Source organism: Triticum urartu, chromosome 5 (genome assembly GCF_003073215.2).
Source record: "Triticum urartu cultivar G1812 chromosome 5, Tu2.1, whole genome shotgun sequence".
Taxonomy (NCBI): domain Eukaryota; kingdom Viridiplantae; phylum Streptophyta; class Magnoliopsida; order Poales; family Poaceae; genus Triticum; species Triticum urartu.
The window spans coordinates 171952199-171972868 of NC_053026.1; positions in this window are offsets into that span (position 1 = coordinate 171952199).

Genomic DNA, 20670 nt, shown 5'->3' on the forward strand with positions numbered 1-20670 from the left:
GAGGCTTGGAGGAGGGGCCAAGGCGGCGGCGGTGGAGTCCGGCTCGGACTCCTCGTCCGAGTCGGCGGCGGCGGCGCGCGCGCGGGGAAGGCGGCGGCGGCGGCCTGGCTCGGCTGGGCCTTAGGCCCAGTCGGGCGGGGGAACTTTTTTTTTAAAATAATTTCACCGACCGAAATAAAATCCTAGAAAAATAAGTAAAATCTAAAAATTCCAAAATAAATTTTCACCGTCTAAATAAAATATTTAGAACGAGATGAAAATTTTCTTGGCCCTAAAATGCAATTTTGAAAACGTGCAATTTTTCTAATGCAAACAAAATTGCAATAAAATCCTAATAAAACAAATATTTGATTTTAATATTTTTCCTCCAATATTTCAATTATCTTGGAGAAGTCATATTATCTCTTCTCATATATTTTGATATGAAATATTTTCGGAGAGAAAAATAATTAAAACCAAAATCCTCGTTTCATAATTTGATTAAATCAAATTTGAAAACCAGGAAAAATCCCCAACTCTCTCCGAGGGTCCTTGAGTTGCTTAGGATTCCGAGGATCGCGAGACAAAATGCAAATAAAATATGATATGCATGGATGACTATGTATAACATTCCAAATTGAAAATTTGGGATGTTACAAGGTTGTAGCCTCCCCACTTAGAGTTTTGCTTAACGGGTGTCGTGGGTGATTCTAGACACCGGTAAAGTTAAGCTGGTGTGTGCGAGTCAGGTGTGTTTTCAACTAATAGGCGTAGACGGAATTAGTCCCGATGGGCTAAAGGAATCCGTTACTCGTGGGTAAAGAGTACACCCTCTGTAGAGATTATAACTATTAGAATAGCCGTGTCCATGGTTAAGGACTACAGTCTAGGATGGGTCAAGTGTTGGTCTTAGTGTCGGTCTTCGGAGGAAAAACTGCTAAACCAGAACGTTGGTTATGACCTGTGACATACGATGATTATGACTATTGTTATTGTGGACTAACCATTATTTACATTATTGAGTATCCCTGGGACGGTTCTACCTCCTGGATATTCACTGTGATTATTCTCATATAAGCCCTTTATGTGGTGTCGCTCAGACGCCCGACTGTGGCATGCTTGTTATTTCAATTACATATAAGCCCTTTATGTGGTGTCGCTCAGACGCCCGACTGTGGCATGCTTGTTATTTCAATCACTTATAAGCCCTTTATGTGGTGTCGCCCAGACGCCCGACTGTGGCATGATTGTTATTTCAATTACCTATAAGCCCTTTATGTGGTGTCGCAAATATGCCCGATTGTGGCATGTTATTATCCTATCGAGGCGTCGCTTCAGACACCCGATCGGTGCACTTTATTTCTATACTCGGGTTACTTATTCACATTTTTATATGAATAACCTACTTGCGAGCATCACAAATTTTATTTCATCACTGACAAGTGATTATGGCAAATTTCCGAGCATCATTATTATCTGTTATATTATACCTGTGTTCTTAATGTTTGCGAGTACATTCAAGAGTACTCACTGCTTGTCCCTGGCTATTGTCTTGGCCCGATTTCTTGTGTGGAGAGGAGTCCTGCGATGACAGCCCCGGAAACTAGGCAGTGATGATAGCAGACTCGTGAAGATAGGAGTTATCCAGGTCAGCTGTTCCTGTGGGAAATGGAGTCCCATAGACGCTGATGATCCGCAAACCGCTTCCTCTAGCAGCCACTAGTAACCATTTGTTGTACTCATAGGCCAGAATGGTCTTGTACTACATATTTTGTATTTTGCTTGGAGTTTCCGTATCAAGTTCGTGCCTCATCAGCTAATAGTAATCTTGGGGCTGGTGAGCACAAGGACCCTGGGAAATTAATATCCCGAAAATCCGGTCCTGACACGACATCAAGCCAAGGGAATGGTGAAGCAAAAGGTTATTATAACCATAGATAAGATGTCATCTTAGAATTCAGAGGTTTCTCTCAAGACAAACAATATGATACTGAAGTTCGATGTAAGTTTAGAGCACTGTCGGGATTGTGTCCCGGGGATGAAGGACATAGGTAGAATGGTCAAGCAGTCAGCCTGACGGTGACGATGTAGTCAACCAGCTAGGAACGTCATGATCGAGTATAAACTCACAAGCAATGAGTATTACTAACAGTTGTTAAATTGTAGTGCAGAATCGATTCAGTTGTCGGTGTGTGTGAGTGTTTAATAACTCAGAGCCCGTGAAAAAATTGGAATCAGTGAGAATGTAGTACTTCATAAAAAACTCATAAGAAGTTATGCAGTTCCATGATAATCTCGAGATAAGGGGGGGGGGTAATACTCGACGATAGATCAAAGTAGAGGTTGGACTGGGGTATTGCTCTACAGAAGACAAGTGCATAAACTTGCACGAGAAACGGTATTTAAAGAAGAACATGGTCGGAACCACGATTGCAAAAGGCCGGATCCTAGATATAAGATGAACTTATACTAAGGGAATAATTATTTAAGAGAAGCTTTAATGATAAGATCTACATCATGTCCATGGGCATGAACGCAAAGTTCAAGGTCGACTCCCACTTCTTCAATGCATAACCTTTATTCGCTGCTCTATTAAAAATGATGAGTATGAACCTTGGAAAACTTTCTGGTTCACAAAGATTAAGGAAGGCATAGGTTCAACCCATCGGGGCATCTTAGAAACATATACCACAAGCTTCAAGAGTAAATATCACTAGCTCGAGAGTAGAGCATGGTTGGCCAAAACAAAGAATAAGATTTATCAATGGCATTATGTATCAGGGAAAGAACTTCTCGAGATTTTGGGATACAAAGGACACTGTTGGATGATAATTCAACAAAGGACCTGACGGTCCATAACGGAGCTGATGTGAGAACCAGCACAATCAGAGGAAGAAACAATGCAAAGACACTGGATTATAGAAACAACTGACTAATTCAAAGCTCAATTGCAAAGGAATTATGAATTCCAATTCAAGGGATCAGAAGCAATGCTCTGATTAAGGCTGGATAAGTTGAATAGCCTTAGGGTACAATCAACGACAATTTGATTGGTCAAGAACCATCTACTGTTCAAAATGACGTGTGAGCTGAAGGATGAATTCTAGGATCTGATTGAGGATTGCGAGCATTTGCAACTTATCGAATCAAGGGACTCAAAATGATAACGACAAAGGATACTAATGAATATTGCTAGACATATGGGACGTAACCATAATGCGAGCGGATAAGTATTTGCAGAGCAATAGTTGGCAGAGGGTTACCGGAGGATCAGATAGTATTTCTATGTATCTTGTGAATCATATGAATAACTAGGGATGAATAATTCCTCGATAAGTGTGAAGAATTCTTCATAGGGGTATTCATGCGGCAAGAAACTGTAAGGCAGTGGCACAAGGGATTCTTAAATAGTGGGAGAATAATTCGATGCATCTTGTAATAACAAGAGTAGCTAGGAATAAAAGTAAGAATGACACGTGTATGTATTTATCCATAGGGATATATTGGTGGTAGATAATTGCAAAAGAGACGGGCACAAAGTCTCGAGGGAACATCGGAGAGTATCTTCGGAATCCTGAGGTGCAGCAGTCGATAATCTGGAATGAAGGGGATCTCTGACAGGAAGTGGTTACGAGAACCTAGAGTTAGAATCAGTAAGATCATTTTACCCGAGTAGAAGAGAGACCAGAATCCCAGAGTATAGATGAGGAATAAAAGATCCTAGTACCACCCAATGGAAACGTGGGACTGTAAGCCACACAACCATGTTAGTAAAAGTTTAGCAATGACTAGAATCCACTTCGGCCAAGGAGTTTGGAAGGGGGATTCATAGAGGCAGTCGGCTCTTATACCAACTTGTGACGCCCCCGATTCAATCGTACACTAATCATACACGCAAACATGTAAGATCAAGATCAAGAACTCACGGGAAGATATCACAACACAACTCTAAAAACAAATAAATCATACAACCATCGTATTACAAGAAAGGGGCCTCGAGGGCTCGATACAAGTGGTCGATCATAAACAAGTCAGCGGAAGCAACAATATCTGAGTACACACATTAAGTTGAACAAGTTTGCCTTAAGAAGGCTAGCAAAAAAGTAGCAACAATCGAAAAGGCGAGGCCTCCTTCCTGGGACCTCCTAACTACTCCTCGAAGCCGAACTCCACATAGAATCATCCTCGGGATCCTCTGGCTCCTAGACTCCATCATATGATCGCAATAACCGAGAAAAGGGGGAAAAGAAGTAGCAAAGCAACCATGAGTACTCATCCAAAGTACTCGCAAGCAAGGATCTACACTACATATGCATTGGTATCAATGAAAGGGGTGGTATCTGTGGACTAAACTACAGAATGCCAGAATAAGAGGGGGATAGCTAGTCCTATCGAATACTACGCTTAAGGCAACCTCCATCTTGAAGCATGTAGAAGAGAGTAGCAAGAGGAGCATCAAGGAACGCCGCATAGCATAATACTACCCAACGATCCTCTCCTCGTCGCCCTGTGAGAGTGCGGTCACCGGGTTGTATCTGGCACTTGAAAGGGTGTGTTTTATTAAGTATCCGGTTCTAGTTGTCATAAGGTCAGAATACAACTCCGGGTCATCCTTTTACCAAGGGACACGGCTATTCGATTAGATAAATTTCCCTACAGGGGCGCACCACATTACCCAACACGCTTGATCCCTCTGATCGGACACACTTTCCTGGATCATGCCCGGCCTCGAAAGATCAACACGTCACAGCTCCACCTAGACTCAACAGAGAGGTCAGCACGGCGGTCTAAATACTAAGCGCGCAGGGGTCCGGGCCCATCGCCCATTGCACTCCTGCACGTTGCGAGGGAGGCCGGAAGCAGACCTAGCCCCCTTAATACAAGCGCAGGGTTATGGTCCAATCCAGCACGCGCCTCTCAACCGCTGATGTCAAAAAGAGCTTCGACTGACACCACGACATCGAGTGCCCATAATTGTTCCCGTGTAGTTGGTTAGTGCGAATAGGCCAGTGGCCAGACTCAGATCAAATGTCCAGATCTCGTTAAGCGTGTTATTAGAAGTATCCGCGGACGCCGACCAGGGACCAGGCCCACCTGTCTCCTAGGTGGTCGCAACCTACCCTGTCGCTCTGCCACAAAGTAACCATCAGGGGGTTGCCGGGAACCCAGTCCCACCACTACCTGGGTGGAACCATCTGCCCCTACAGTCCTCATCTCCGAATCATCAACATAAGTATGTAATAGTATAGTATATACCCGTGATCACCTCCCGAGTGATCATGACCCAGTAGTATAGCATGGCAGACGGACAAGAGTGTAGGGCCACTAATGATAAACTAGCATACTATACTAAGCATTTAGGATTGCAGATAAAGATAACAACCGAATAGGTTCATCCGATAGCAGCAGCAACGACACTACTCTAATGCAAGCAGTAGAGGGAAAGAGTAGGTGATGTCGGGATGAACAAGGGGGGGGGGGGGTTGCCTGGAAGCTCTGTTGTACAGGAAGAAGGGTCGTCGGTGACGTAGTCGATCAGGGGGTATCGGCGGCAGTCTCGAGGTCTACCGGAAAGAAGTAACGAAGGGGGAACACAAATAAATAATAGAGCAACCAAAGCAACACAAAAGCATAACATGGCAATATGCGGTTCTAGGGGTGACGTAACAAGTAGTAAGCGATACCGACGATGGGGGGAAATATTTAGGAAAATATTCCCGGTGTTTGACATTTTCGGATAGATGAACCAGGTAGGGGGGGTTGTTGCATGTTTTCTATGCTTGGGATGTGTGGCGGACGAACAGACTGCATATCTGGTTTCGTCACATTTTTCTAATCAACTTTCATGTATAAAATATTTTCATCTGACTTACGAATTATTTTATATTAATTTTCAAAGTTTTAACCAATTTCTGAAATCCTGGAATTTATTATTAATTCGAAATTTAGTTGAAAAAATGCTAGGAGTACACAAGAAGTGTACCCAGCAATGCAAGAGAGAGGCTGACTGGTGGAGTCAGTGAGCTGAGTCAGCAGCCCAGTCAGCAGTTAACAGTTTGACTGCTGACTGGTCAATGAGGTCAAAGGGACCCACATGTCATTGACTGGGTCAAATCCAGTCAGTAGTTTGACTGGGCAATCGGATAGTGGGGCCCATATGTTAGTAGCACCTATTATATTTAAAAGGGTATTTAGTAAATGGATCCCACACGTCATAAACTATATAGGCTAACTAATCAATTAATTAAACTAACTAATTATAGGGACCCCACTTGGCATAGACTAGATTAGCCCCTAAGTAATTTATCCTAATCCTAATTAATCATGGCCGACCACGTTGTGCACTAGTACAACGGGTTGTGCATGGCTGGCTCACACGCATGCATAGCGCATGGTGGCTACGACCACTTAGCGAGCAGCGGCTTGAACTGGAGCGGCCGCCGCCGGTGGCAGCAGCTAGGAGCAGTAGCAGTAGAGCAACAACAAGTGGTAGTAGTAGTGAGTAGCAGCAGAGCAACAACGATGGTAGCAAAGAGCAGCAACAGTAAGAGGAGGCAGCTGCGGCAGCAGCAAGCAGAGAGCAGCACGGCCGCAGGAACAACAAACAACAACGCACGGGGGTAGCAGCGACTGCAGGCGGCGCTCGGCCAGGAGGGCGCAAGCAGACGCAGGGTGTGGCAGGGCGCGTGCACCAGCGAGCATGACCAGACGCAAGTTGGTGCGAGCGCGCAAGAGCACAACCAAGGCGATCTCAGGGACGATGGCTACTGTGTGGTCGGGCAGCAGCGGCGCGACGAGCGAGTCGTGGTAGGCGGCAACAAGGCCACGTGCGGACGCGCGCACGTGAGGGCGTGGGCAGAGGGTGGCCGGAGCGACGACGACAATGGCATGCAGCGGCGGCCGCAGTCAGACACGATGGTGAACGGTGATGGAGGGCACGACAGGACTAACAGATGATCGCTACGGGTTCCTACGGTGATGCTGAGCACGATGGTGTGCTCAGGCGTGAGTTGCGGTAGCTGTGCACACGGTGGCGACATGGACAGTGGCAACGAGCTATGGCAATGGCGGAAGCTAGGCTACGTACACAGATTCAAAGGGGGAACCGAGGGGTTTTGACAAGGGGCTCACCTTGAGTCTGTAGAGGTTCTTAGCAGGCTCGGGGAGGGCTCGACGGCGCCGGAATCAAAGACATACGCTGGCGGGTCCAAGGAAGAAGAGGACGGAGATCGTACGAATATGATATGTTTGATTCATGTAGCATGCACGTATGGTGAACCGTTATGTGATGAAGTTGGAGCATGATTTATTTATTGATTGTCTTCCTTATGAGTGGCGGTCGGGGACGAGCGATGGTCTTTTTCTACCAATCTATCCCCCTAGGAGCATGCCGTAGTACTTTGTTTCGATAACTAATAGACTTTTGCAATAAGTATGTGAGTTCTTTATGATTAACATTGAGTCCATGGATTATACGCACTCTCACCCTTCCACCATTGCTAGCCTCTCTAGTACCGCGCAACTTTTGCCGGTACCATAAACCAACCATATACCTTCCTCGAAAGGGGGATGTGCTGCAAGGCGATTAAGTTGGGTAACGCCAGGGTTTTCCCAGTCACGACGTTGTAAAACGACGGCCAGTGAATTGTAATACGACTCACTATAGGGCGAATTCATTGTCATATTGCTTTGCATGATCGTAATATAGCTAGCATGATGTTTTCATGGCTTGTCCGTTTTTTGATGTCATTGCTACGCTAGATCATTGCACATCCCGGTACACCGCCGGAGGCATCCATATAGAGTCATACTTTGTTCTAGACATTGAGTTGTAAGTAAGTAAAAGTGTGATGATCATCATTATTAGAGCATTGCCCCAATGAGGAAAGGATGATGGAGACTATGATTCCCCCATAAGTCGGGATGAGACTCCGGACTTTACAAAAAAATAAAAGAGGCCAAAGAAGCCCAAATAAAAAAAAGAGGCCAAAGAAGCCCACCAAAAAATAATAATAAAAAATGAGAGAAAAAGAGAGAAGGGGCAGTGCTACTATCCTTTTTCCACATTTGTGCTTCAAAGTAGCACCATGTTCTTCATAAAGAGAGTCTCTTGAGTTATCACTTTCATATACTAGTGGGAATTTTCATTATAGAACTTGGCTTGTATATTCCGATGATGGGCTTCCTAAAATGCCCGAGGTATTCATAAGAAAGCAAGTTGGATGCACACCCACTTAGTTTCAGTTGGAGCTTTCATACACTTATAGCTCTAGTGCATCCGTTGCATGGCAATCCCTACTCACTGACATTGATATCTATTGATGGGCATCTCCATAGCCCGTTGATACGCCTAGTTGATGTGAGACTATCTTCTCCTTTTTGTCTTCTCCACCACCATTCTATTCCACCTATAGTGCTATGTCCATGGCTCACGCTCATGTATTGCGTGAAAGTTGAAAAGTTTGAGAACATCAAAAGTATGAAACAATTGCTTGGCTTGTCATCGGGGTTGTGCATGATGTGAATATTTTGTGTGGTGAAGATGGATCATAGCCAGACTATATGATTTTGTAGGGATAACTTTCTTTGGCCATGTTATTTTGAAAAGACCTGATTACTTTATTAGTAGGCTTGAAGTATTATTATTTTTATGTCAAATGATAGACTATTGCTTTGAATCACTTGTATCTTAATATTCATGCCATGATTAGATATCTGATGAAGATTATGCTAGGTAGCATTCCACATTAAAAATTATCTTTTTTATCATTTACCTACTCGAGGACGAGCATGAATTAAGCTTGGGGATGCTGATACATCTTCGTCGCATCTATAATTTTTGATTGTTCCATGCCAATATTCTACAACTTTCATATACTTTTGGCAACTTTTTATACTATTTTTGGGACTAACATATTGATCCAGTGCCCAGTGCCAGTTCCTGTTTGTTGCATGTTTTTTGTTTCGCAGAATATCCATATCAAACGGAGTCCAAACGGGGTAAAAATTGACGGAGATATTTTTGGAATATATATGATTTTGGGGAAGAAAAATCCATGCGAGACGGTGCCCAAGGTGGCCACGAGGTAGGGGGGCGCCTGCCCCCCTAGGCGCGCCCCTGACCCTAGTGGGCCACCCGTAAGGCAGTTGATGCCCTTCTTTCGCCACAACAAAGCTAATATCCGGATAGAGATCGTGTTAAAATTTTAGCCTAGTCGGAGTTACGTATCTCCGGGAATATAAGAAACGGTGAAAGGGAAGAATCTGAGAACGCAGAAACAGAGAGAGACAGAGAGACATATCCAATCTCGGAGGGGCTCTCTCCCCTCCCGTGCCATGGAGGCCATGGACTAGAGGGGAAACCCTTCTCCCATCTAGGGAGGAGGTCAAGGAAGAAGAAGAAGAAGGAGGGGGCCTCTCCCCCCTCGCTTCCGGTGGCACCGGAGTGCCATCGGGGGCCATCATCATCACCGCGATCTACACCAACACCTCCGCCATCTTCACCAACATCTCCATCGCCTTCCCCCCTCTATCTACAGTGGTCCACTCTCCCGCAACATGTTGTACCCTCTACTTGAACATGGTTCTTTATGCTTCATATTATTATCCAATGATGTGTTGCCATCCTATGATGTCTGAGTAGATTTTTGTTGTCCTATCGGTGGTTGATGAATTGCTATGATTGATTTAATTTGCTTGTGGTTATGTTGCTGTCCTTTGGTGCCCATCATATGATTGCGTGCATGGATCACACCCTAGGATTAGTTGTGTGTTGATAGGACTATGTATTGGAGGGCAAGAGTGACAGAAGCTTCAACCTAGCATAGAAATTGATGCATACGGGATTAAAGGGGGACCAATATATCTTAATGCTATGGTTGGGTTTTACCTTAATGAACATTAGTAGTTGCGGATGCTTGCTAATAGTTCCAATCATAAGTGCATAGAATTCCAAGTCAAGGATGACATGCTAGCAGTGGCCTCTCCCACATAATACTTGCCATCGGTCTAGTAAAGTAGTCAATTGCTTAGGGACAATTTCGCAACTCCTACCACCACTTTTCCACACTCGCTATATTTACTTTATTGTTTCTTTACTTAAATAGCCCCTACTTTTTATTTACGTGCTCTTTATTATCTTCCAAACCTATCCAACAACACCAACAAAGTTGTTCTAGTTTCATACTTGTTCTAGGTAAAGCGAACGTCAAGCGTGCGTAGAGTTGTATCGGTGGTCGATAGAACTTGAGGGAATATTTGTTCTACCTTTAGCTCCTTGTTGGGTTCGACACTCTTACTTATCGAAAACTGTTGTGATCCCCTATACTTGAGGGTTATCAACGTGCGCTATGTACCCGATCAATGTATCGAGAGTTGCATTGCCTTCAACATGGTATCAGTTTCCTTCCCGATCCTACCCTACCTTCCGCTCCTACCCTAGCCGCGCCGCCGCAGCCCCCCGCTGCCGTCACCACCTCCCTGCGCCGCCGCGGGCGCCTCCCTTCTCTCCCCTTCCTCCTGATCGCCACCCTTCCCCCTTCCCCGATCGCTACCCTCCCCTTCCCGGATCGCCAGCCACTCGAGCCCGTCACTGCCCAAACCCGCCCGCGCCTCCACCCCTTCGGTCACCGCACCGCACCACCCAATCCTCCTGATGGCCTCTCCCCACTCCTCCATGTCCATCCCCTCGAACCCCTTGATGTCGCTTGAAGCTATGTCGGTTTTTCCCCAAAGAGGAAGGGTGATGCAGCACAGCGGCGGTAGGTATTTTCGTCAGATATGAAACCAAGGTTATCGAACCATTAGGAGAACCAAGCAACACAATGTAAACAGCCCCTGCACATAGATAACAAATCCTCGCAACCCGACGTGTTAAAGGGGTTCTCAATCCCTTTCGGTAACGATGCCAAAAATTGGTGCGAGGCGGGAAAAAGGTTGTAAATATTGATAGATCGAACGCCAAATAAAATAAATTGCAGCAAGGTATTTTTGCGTTTTTAGATTAATAGATCTGAAAATAAAAGAAAATAAAAATAGATCGCAAAGGCAAATAATATGAGAAAGAAGACCCGGGGGCTGTAGATTTCACTAGTGGCTTCTCTCGAGAAAAATAGCAAAGCGGTGGATGAACAAATTACTGTTGGGCAATTGATAGAACTGCAAATAATTATGACGATATCCAGGCATGATCATTATATAGGCATCACCTCCAAGATTAGTACACCGACTCCTGCCTGCATCTACTACTATTACTCCACACATCGACCGCTATCCAGCATGCATCTACTGTATTAAGTTCGTGGAGAAACAGAGTAATGTAATAAGAACGATGACATGATGTAGACAAGATCTATCTATGTATAGATAGACCCCATCGTTTTATCCATAGTAGCAATGATACATACGTGTCGGTTCACCTTCTGTCACTGGGATCAAGCACCGTAAGATCGAGCCCACTACAAAGCACCTCTTCCCATTGTAAGATAAATAGATCAAGTTGGCCAAACAAAACCCAAATATCAGATAAGAAATATGAGGCTATAAGCAATCATGCATAAAAGAGATCAAAGAAACTCAAACACTTTCATGGATATAAAAAGATAGATCTTCATAAACTCGAAGTTCATCGGATCCCAACAAACACACCACAAAAAGAGCTACATCATATGGATCTCCAAGAGACCATTGTATTGAGAATCAAGAGAGAGAGATGAAGCCATCTAGCTACTAACTATGGACCCGAAGGTCTACAAAGAACTACTCACGCATCATTGGAGAGGCACCAATGGAGGTGGTGAACCCCATCGACGCCACCATCACCCGCTGGCTGTACCAAACCATCTCCAAGGACATCTTCCACACCATTGTGTGCGACACTGATGACGCGTAGATGGTGTGGGCGAAGCTGAATGGGCTCTTCACTGACAACGCCCTGCAGCGTCGCGTGTTCCTTCAGCAGGAATTTTTTGGCTGCCATCAGCAGGAATTGTATGCGCCTTAAGAAACTTTTTGACGAGCTTCACGACCTCAGGGAGAAGGTCTCTGATGAGCTCCTCCTTAGCACACTCACCGTCGGCCTGAGCGAAGAATTCGGCAACGCGTCCTCCAACCTCACATTTCTTCCGGACCCGACCTTTCCTAGGGTTGTGGCCTATCTTCGGTTGGAGGAGAGGAGGATGAAGATAGTGAAGTCCCGGGCCACGCACATGGCACTCGCTGCGGGAACCTCTCGCGCCGCCCCTCCCATGGCTCCGCAGCCGCCGCGGCTTCCACCACCGCCGGCGGCCTCCTACTTCCCAGAACCCCAGCCGCCCTACACCAACAAACCGCCCCCCCTTCCAATGATCGTCATCGCGGGGGGCGCCGCGGCAAGAAGCAGCAGCAACAGAACAACACCGGGGAGGCTCCCCGCCAGTGGCACCAGCAGCAGCTGCCCCCAGCCCCCTAGGCGGCCGCGCCCAACCCGTGGACCGGGGTGGTCCACGCGTACACGATTACCGTGCCGCGGGCCCCCATCCCGGTGGGCATCATCGCCCCTCCCGCCCCGGTGCTCATCAGGCTATGTACGCCGCCCCGGGTAGCTACCCCGCCGCTGCACCCGTGTACGCCGCGCCGGGTGGCTACCCTGGAGACGCGCCCGCCTACCCCGTCGTGGGCGCCACTCTCCCGCCGGCACCTGGGATTCGGACCTCCTTGCGACGCTCCACTCTGCTCCTACACCTAACACATACACCGGAGGCGGCGACTGGTATATGGACACCGGGGTTACAACTCACATGACTTCCAACCCCGGTAACCTCAACTCTGCATATCCAGTTTCTACAGCATGTCATATCACTGTTGGGGACGGATCATCCCTTCCCATACTCATGTCGGTCATGGTTCCTTTCCATCTCACTCCATGCCTATACATATGTCTAATGTCTTAGTTTCACCTGATTTAGTCACAAATCTGGTTTCCGTTCATTCTCTTACATGTGAAAATCCTATAACTGTCGAATTTGACGAAGTGGGTTTTTCTGTCAAGGACGCCAGTACCCGGATGGTACTCCACCGATGTGATAGCCCAGACGGCCTCTACCCGGTCCACTCCACCGACACCTCCACCTCCACTCCAGTCGCTCTCTCCATCACGGTGGACCTTTGGCATGCTCTGCTGGGACATCCGAACTAGCCACTCTTCTTCATATTCTTATGACTTTTTCATTCATGTGTAATAAAACCGATGATCATACTTGTCATGCTTGTCGCCTCAGCAAGCACGTCCGCCTTCCGTTTCGTGCGTCCTCATCGGTGGCATCGTATCCATTTGAGTTGATTCATAGTGACGTATGGACATGTCCTGTTGCCAATAATACAGGTTGTTTATACTACCTTGTCATACTTGATGATTTTTTGCACTATGTGTGGACCTTCCCGTTGCGGAGAAAATCCGATGCACTCTCTGTTCTCACCACCTTTTAGTCCTATGTCGCTACGTAGTTTGGGCACCCCATTCATGCATTGCAGACTGACAATAGGAAGGAGTTCGACAACGTCGGGGTTCGGACCCTACTTGCCACACATGGCAAGATTCTTTGCCTCACTTGCCCGTATACCTCCCAACAAAATGGTCGCGCTGAATGGATCCTTCGCACCCTCAATGATTGTGTGCGCACCCTTCTCTTCCATGCTAACGTCCCATCACGGTTTTGTTCGGACGCCCTCGCCACCGTCTGTCTCCTTCTTAACATTCGTCCGAGTCATGCTCGTGGGAACTTTGCACCACACCATATTCTCTTCGGTACACCCCTCCTATGACGACCACTCCTCACAAACTCGCACCTCACTTCGTGCCATGCATCTTTCTCGGATACCCACCAAACACCAAAGGCTATCGATGTTACGATCTGGTTTCCCACCGAGTCTTCACTTCATGGCACGTTTACTTTGACGAGAGGTCTTTTCCTTTCCACCAAGTACCATCGCTGGACGACTCGCCATCATCACCTGCACTCACTGGTGCTGCTCATGGTGGCCGCTCACTCGCGCTTGGGCCGCCTCCCAGATTCGCCCCACCGCCGCGCGTGGGCCTCCTCCCGGCTTCGGCGCCCCCGCCGCACCTGGGCCCTCGTCCTTGCTTGCCGCGCCAGGCTCTACAGCCGGCCCAGCTGTGTCTTTGCCGGCGGCCATGGTGCCTCCGAGTCCCGTTGAGTCCATAGCCCGGTCAGCGAGCGCATTCTATGCGCTTGACCTTGGCTCCTCGGCGGCCTCACCGGTGATCCCGATGGGCTCTTCTTCGACCTCGCCCTCGGTTGACCCCTCGCCGCCGGACTCACCGGCTCCGCCTGCACTGCCGGCCCCACCGCCGCCGGCCGCCCAGGCCACCCACATGGTTACCCATGCTCGCGCCGGCATCCACCGCCCCAGCATGCGTTATTCCGCGGATGAGTACCTCCTTGCTGCCTCAACATCCGCACCATCACCTCTCTCATCGTCAGCTCGAGCCGCGCTTCGCGATCTGCATTGGCTCACTGCAATGCAGGAGGAGTTCGACGCGCTGTTGCGTAACCGGACCTGGCAGCTTGTCCCGCGACGCCCCCATGCCAATGTCATCACCGGTAAGTGGGTCTTCCGGCATAAGACTTGTCCTGATGGGTCTCTCGAGCGCTACAAGGCTCGTTGGGTGGTCCGCGGGTTCCGTCAGGGCGCTGGAGTCGACTTCACCGACACCTTTGCCCCGGTTGTCAAATCGGGCAAGATTCAAGCGGTCCTTCAGCTCGCGGTCTCTCGCGCATGGCTGGTGCATCAGATGGATGTGTCGAACGCGTTCTCGCATGGCCCTCTCTCGGAGCAGGTGTTCTGTCAGCAGCCCACTGTCTTCGTCGATGTGGCTCGTCCGGATCATGTGTGCCTGCTCTCCCGCTCCTTATACGGGTTGAAGCAGGCCCCTCGAGCTTGGTACCAGCACATCGCCACCTTCCTGCAGTAGCTTGGGTTTCGAGCTACTCGCTCTAACGCCTCACTGTTTGTCTACCATCAGGGTCAGGCGATTGCTTACCTGCTCCTCTACATCGACGACATCATCCTGACGGCTTCCTCGCTCGAGCTCCTTCCTCAGCATACTGCTCGCCTCAGCGCCGAGTTCGCCATTAAGGACCTCGGCCCGTTGCACTATTTCCTCGGCATTGAGGTGGTACGACGCACCGATGGGTTCTTTAATTACCAGCAGCAGTATGGTAAGGACCTTCTAGAGCAAGCATGCATGCTTAATTGTAAGCCTATCCCCACGCCTATCGACACGAAGGCTAAGGTCTCTGCACTCGACAGCTCACCCGCGCTGGATGCGGCGTTTTATCGCTTCGTAGTCGGCGCCCTCCAGTGCTTGGTGCTCACTTGGCCAGTCCTGCAGTACATCGTCTAGCAGGTGTGTCTCCACATGCATGCCCCTCGTGACACTCATTGGAACCTGGTGAAGCGGATTCTTCGGTACATCTGCGGTACCATGGCTCTGGGTCTTAATTTTACAGCCTCATCCTCGACCGACCTTGTTACCCACAGTGACGCCGATTGGGCTGGCTGTCCGAACACACGACGCTCCACTTCGGGCTACTATGTCTACCTGGGTCCCTCGCTCATATCATGGTCGTCTAAATGACAACCCATGGTATCTCGCCCCAGTGCCAAGGCTGAGTATCATGCTGTGGCCAATGCCATCGCCAAGTGCTCGTGGATCCGACAGCTTCTCCATGAGTTGCTCCTTGATGTCTCGACCGCCACCATTGTCTACTGTGACAATGTCTCTGCGGTCTACCTCTCCACCTACCCCGTTCATCATCGTCGAACGAAGCACATCGAGCTCGACATTCACTTCGTGCGGGAGCAGGTGGCTCTTGGGCGCGTCCGCATTCTTCATGTTCCCACCGCTCAGCAGTTTGCCGATGGTATGACCAAGGGGTGATGTATCGACTACGCTGGGGGGGTGTTGAACATATTATGTGCATGTATATGGTTAGGATAATCTCCTACCGGCCTCGCCTCTAGTTTCCTTGTATAGGTGAGGCTGAGGGCTCCCCTTGTACTTATATACGTGCATTGTGCACCCAATCAATATATCGAGAGTTGCATTGCCTTCAACATGCTACGTTTCTAGGTAGGAGAAGAATCGCGATGTAGTCAACGGCAACCTCACCTAGCCGCCGCCGTCTTCCTCGCTGATGACCACCGCTCCGATCCGTCAAATAAAAGGATGGATTTTCCCCTCTTCATCACACAACAAGCTGGGAGAAGATCAGATAGCGGACGAGCTTCTTCATTCCCCGGTTCCGATCCGGCACCGCGCGATGCTTATGCTTAATTTGCCGTGCACCGTTGCCGTCACCGCCGGCCATGCTTTAATTTGCACGCGAGCTCTCATTTTCCATCATCTAACGCCGCACACGCAACTAAGGGAACCACCCATCGCCTGCTCCCTCAACATGGGCGTGGCCATGCTCCGGCTCGCGACTCCGGCGGTCCGGCCGGCGCTGAGCAAGCCGAGCAAATACATTTAAGGTGACCTCTTTCTCTTCCAGCATCGTGTCGTGGCATGCCCAACGTCGGCGTGGGCGTGAGCATGCACGGTGCTCCAACATCCTCCTTTTGTACGTAGGTGATCCAGCTCCTCCCCCTTAGGCTGCAGCTGTAGTCCACTGACGAGCTCCCTCAAAAAACAGACTTTTCCTTCTTAATCTACGGATAACAAGAGAGAGACGAATCAAGGATAGGAATCCCTCCACCCGAGCCCCGAGGGACAACACCGGCTCCGACGATCCTTTGCCGCAGCCGCCATTGTTTTGCATGATCCAACCGTTGCTGCCTCCTCCTCCTCGTACTCCTCTCGCTTTAGCTTCTTGCCCACCCAATTAAAGATGCCTAGGCATGCGGGTCGTCCCAGCCAGCCAAGGAGATGCATGCATGGCGACTCTGTCCGTGATAACCAAGGAGAAGACCTAGCTACATGTGCAGGCGCGCCCTCAACGACCTAGCTACTGTATTTAATTCAGGTGTGGGGTGTGCGGGTTCATTCGACGGAATGACAGAGGCCTTTGTGCAAAAATGCCAGCATGGACTGGTCCAAGCTCTGAACTGCCACTTGTCGCGCTGTGATTGGCTTTGGACCAAAACATCACATAGGGGTGCATGTTTTGGGAGGCCTTAGTTCACTTTTGCAAATTTTGGACTACATCACATTCTGTGCAAGTTCATGGCTCTGGGGTGCTATTACCTCTATAAAGAAGACAAAGTAGCATCAATTGCTAGAAAAGTCATGGAGAACAACATGGCGCATGGTAGTGCAACAAACTCCCACCCACACCTGCATTGCTCTTGGCAGTGGCTCGGGCGGAACCCTAGCCGCAGTCATCCCCTCCCTCACCTCTTCCTCCCTTGAGGTCTATCGGTGTCAAAACCGGTGGATCTCGGGTAGGGGGTCCCGAACTGTGCGTCTAAGGTCGATGGTAACATGAGACAAGGGACACGATGTTTACCCAGGTTCGGGCCCTCTCTATGGAGGTAATACCCTACGTCCTGCTTAATTGGTATTGATGAGTATGAGTATTACAAGAGTTGATCTACCTCGAGATCGTAATGGCTAAACCCTAAAGGTCTAACTTGTATGCCTATGATCATGAATTAATCTCTCTCCCTCTCCGAACTAACTCCTCTGGCTTATACAGACACCGAGAGGATCTAGGGTGACAGAAGGTCAGTTACAAAGAAAGGAATCTACATATCCAGTCGCCAAGCTTGCCTTCTATGCCAAGAAGAGTCCCATCCGGACACGGGTGCAGTATTCGGTCTTCGTATCTTCACAGCCCATCAGTCCGGCCCATGGCTAACAGGCCGGACGCCCGAGGACCCCTTAGTCCAGGACTCCCTCAGTAGCCCCTGAACCTGGCTTCAATGACAAGGTATCCAGCGCGTAGATCTGTCTTCGGCATTGCATGGCGGGTTCCTCCTTCCAAACTCCAAAACAATCTTCGGACGAAACAAATGTTTTCGAATCTGTAACACACAATCGTAGAGAGTATAGTATTTCACGAATCCAATCTGCTGACAACTTTAGTAACGTGACGTCACGCTTCCCAGTCATTATTTCGGACCATTTCCTGTCCCGCCGTTCCACATTTTGGGGCGTGGTTTTTATTGGCACGTCTTGTCGAAGCAGAGATCGTGTCCCCTAATTGCAGGATTTTCATCAATATGAGCGTGGGTAACCCAACCGTCCTGCGGGAAAGATTCCTTAGGAATAGGCAGGTTATTAGTCTTAGGAGGAGGCGTTCACTGCCCGATGCCTTTATAAAGGAACCAAGGGCTGTCTTTTTATGCCAAACCACTCCTCAGCCTGCCCAACCTCGAGTTCTAGCACCCAAGGTTCGACTTCATTGCTTCAAGCCTCCCCATCATGTCTGGACCCAGCTCTCAAGGCCGATGGGTGGCTTCCTCCGTTACAGAGGAGGATATCTCAAAGCTTCGGGCAGCCAGATATTTAACCGCGGAGGTCCACCACAGGCTTCCTGCTCAAGGGCAAGTTATTCCGACCCCCAGATCTGGTGAGAGGGTCGTATTCATCTCCCACTTCCTCCGGGGGCTGGGGTTTGCTCTTCACCCCTTCGTCCGAGGGTTAATGTTTTATTATGGACTAGATTTTCATGATCTAGCCCCGGACTCTATCCGTGAAGGCTTTCCTCCGAACCCCCCCCAGACTTCGGCTTATGGCTCAAGACCTTCAGTGTAAAGACGAAGATAGTTGACAGGGAACAAGTGGAGTGTGGTGGTGCTGTAGTGAGCAAGCTTACCAACACTCTCTGGCCAAAAGGCTCTTTCACCGAAACCTCCCACCAATGGCAACGAGAATGGTTTTATGTCACGGAACCCCGCAGCACCAAGTGGGCAGCTATTCCTACGTTCCGTTCCGGCCCTCCGCCACAGCTTGCATCATTGGTTAACAAGGGGCTGGAATGGGGATTAGTTGATGAAGTGCAGACTCTACAGAGCCGCATCCCAACCCTCCTTGAGAGAGACATCGATCTTGTCAACGTGATTCAAGTGATGCTAGTTTGCCGAATCCTGCCCTACCAGCGCAGGTCTCACCGCATGTGCGAGCTCAATCTGGAAGGACCACGAAACCTCCAACACTTCTTTGGCACTACGCACGAAGGGATGTGGAAGTTGTTTTTTGGGAGGCAAAAACATTGGCCGGACACTACCAAGGACGCTGGCCTTAACTGCAACCGTTCGGATTCCCCGGTAAGCACTTGTCTTCTGAACACTTTGTAATTACGCATACCATAATACGGTACTGAGTAGGCTATCTTTCTCCAGGGTGGATAAAGAAGGTGGAACTAATTATGTGTTCACCCACTCTGCCCGAAGGCTCAACGAATCTTGTTTTAACAAGGATGCTAGCCCTAACACCATACCAGATGCCTATGGAGGAGGGCGAGGCGGAGAGCGGAAAGACCAAAGATGGCCCCGATTCCAAGGGCACATCAGACATTGTGTCCGGAGGAATCAAAATTCCCTCATCCAAAGACAAAAGTGAAGGGGGGCCACTATCTCTTCCCCTCATGGGAAGAAAAGGGTCGCCTTCGAAGATTTGGAGAAACAAGCTCCTAAGCGAGGCAAGATGCCTCTGTTGGATGGCTCGGGTTTGAAGGACATTGAAGCACAGTCTCATAATGAGGACAAGCCTCAGGCCAAATCGTAAGTGAACAAGGATGTTTCAAACATACGTTCTATTCGCGTAATGCTTAGAATATATGTTTTTTGCAGTCCGGCGCGCAGTCTTTTTCAACAATCCTCTTCCTCATTGGACCTTGTCCCAGAGATGACAGAAAGCGAGACGCCTCCACCGGCCTCTCTGCCCAATAGGGCGGACGACTTCGAGGTGTTGTCGCGGAGGGTCTCTCGTGACCAACAGGTGGTGCGAGGAATGATGAAGACATTACCCGAATGTGACACTTCGATGGCCCAGGGTCCGGGGACCAACAATGAAGGCCCCGAACAGTCCGGTCTGTAGCCGGATATGAATGAACAGATCCCTTCAATGGGAGGCCGTACTCCTACAGCAGCCTCCGGAGATCCAGAGGCGCCAGATATATTAACGAACATGCTGCGACAGGCGTCCGTCTCAGAGGAACATCGTACCTTGATGGGCAAGGTGGTCGAAAAGATCCTGTCCGCGAAAAGCGGATTGAATGAAGCCTTCGTGGGCCTGCTAAGAGGCTTCGAGGTTTGTGATGTAATGTTTTCGAATATATTTTATTTGCAAAGATGCACATGTGTATAGGTAGTAGCCCCTGAGACTCGGGTTGGCTTCCCTTGGGAGGCGAACGGAGGATCAAGAAGAAATATTCAAGGACTAATCTGATTAACTTGAACACAGGCTGCCTCCCCCTGGCTACTTCCCAGACTACGGATATTACCAAGCTACAGCGGAAGCTTGACATGGCCGGGGATGATATTGCATTAATCAATATGCGTCTTGACGAGGCGCAAGGTATGTATTCGGGGCAGTCCCTTCACGTACATTTTTGTGATATAAGCATGACGCTGAAAGTTATATACTTGAATATGTATGACTACAGATGGTGCTGTCACCGTTGAAATTCTTCGGGCGGAGCTGGCCCGGTCCAAGGAGCAGGCCCAGTTTAGTGATGCAGCTGCGGA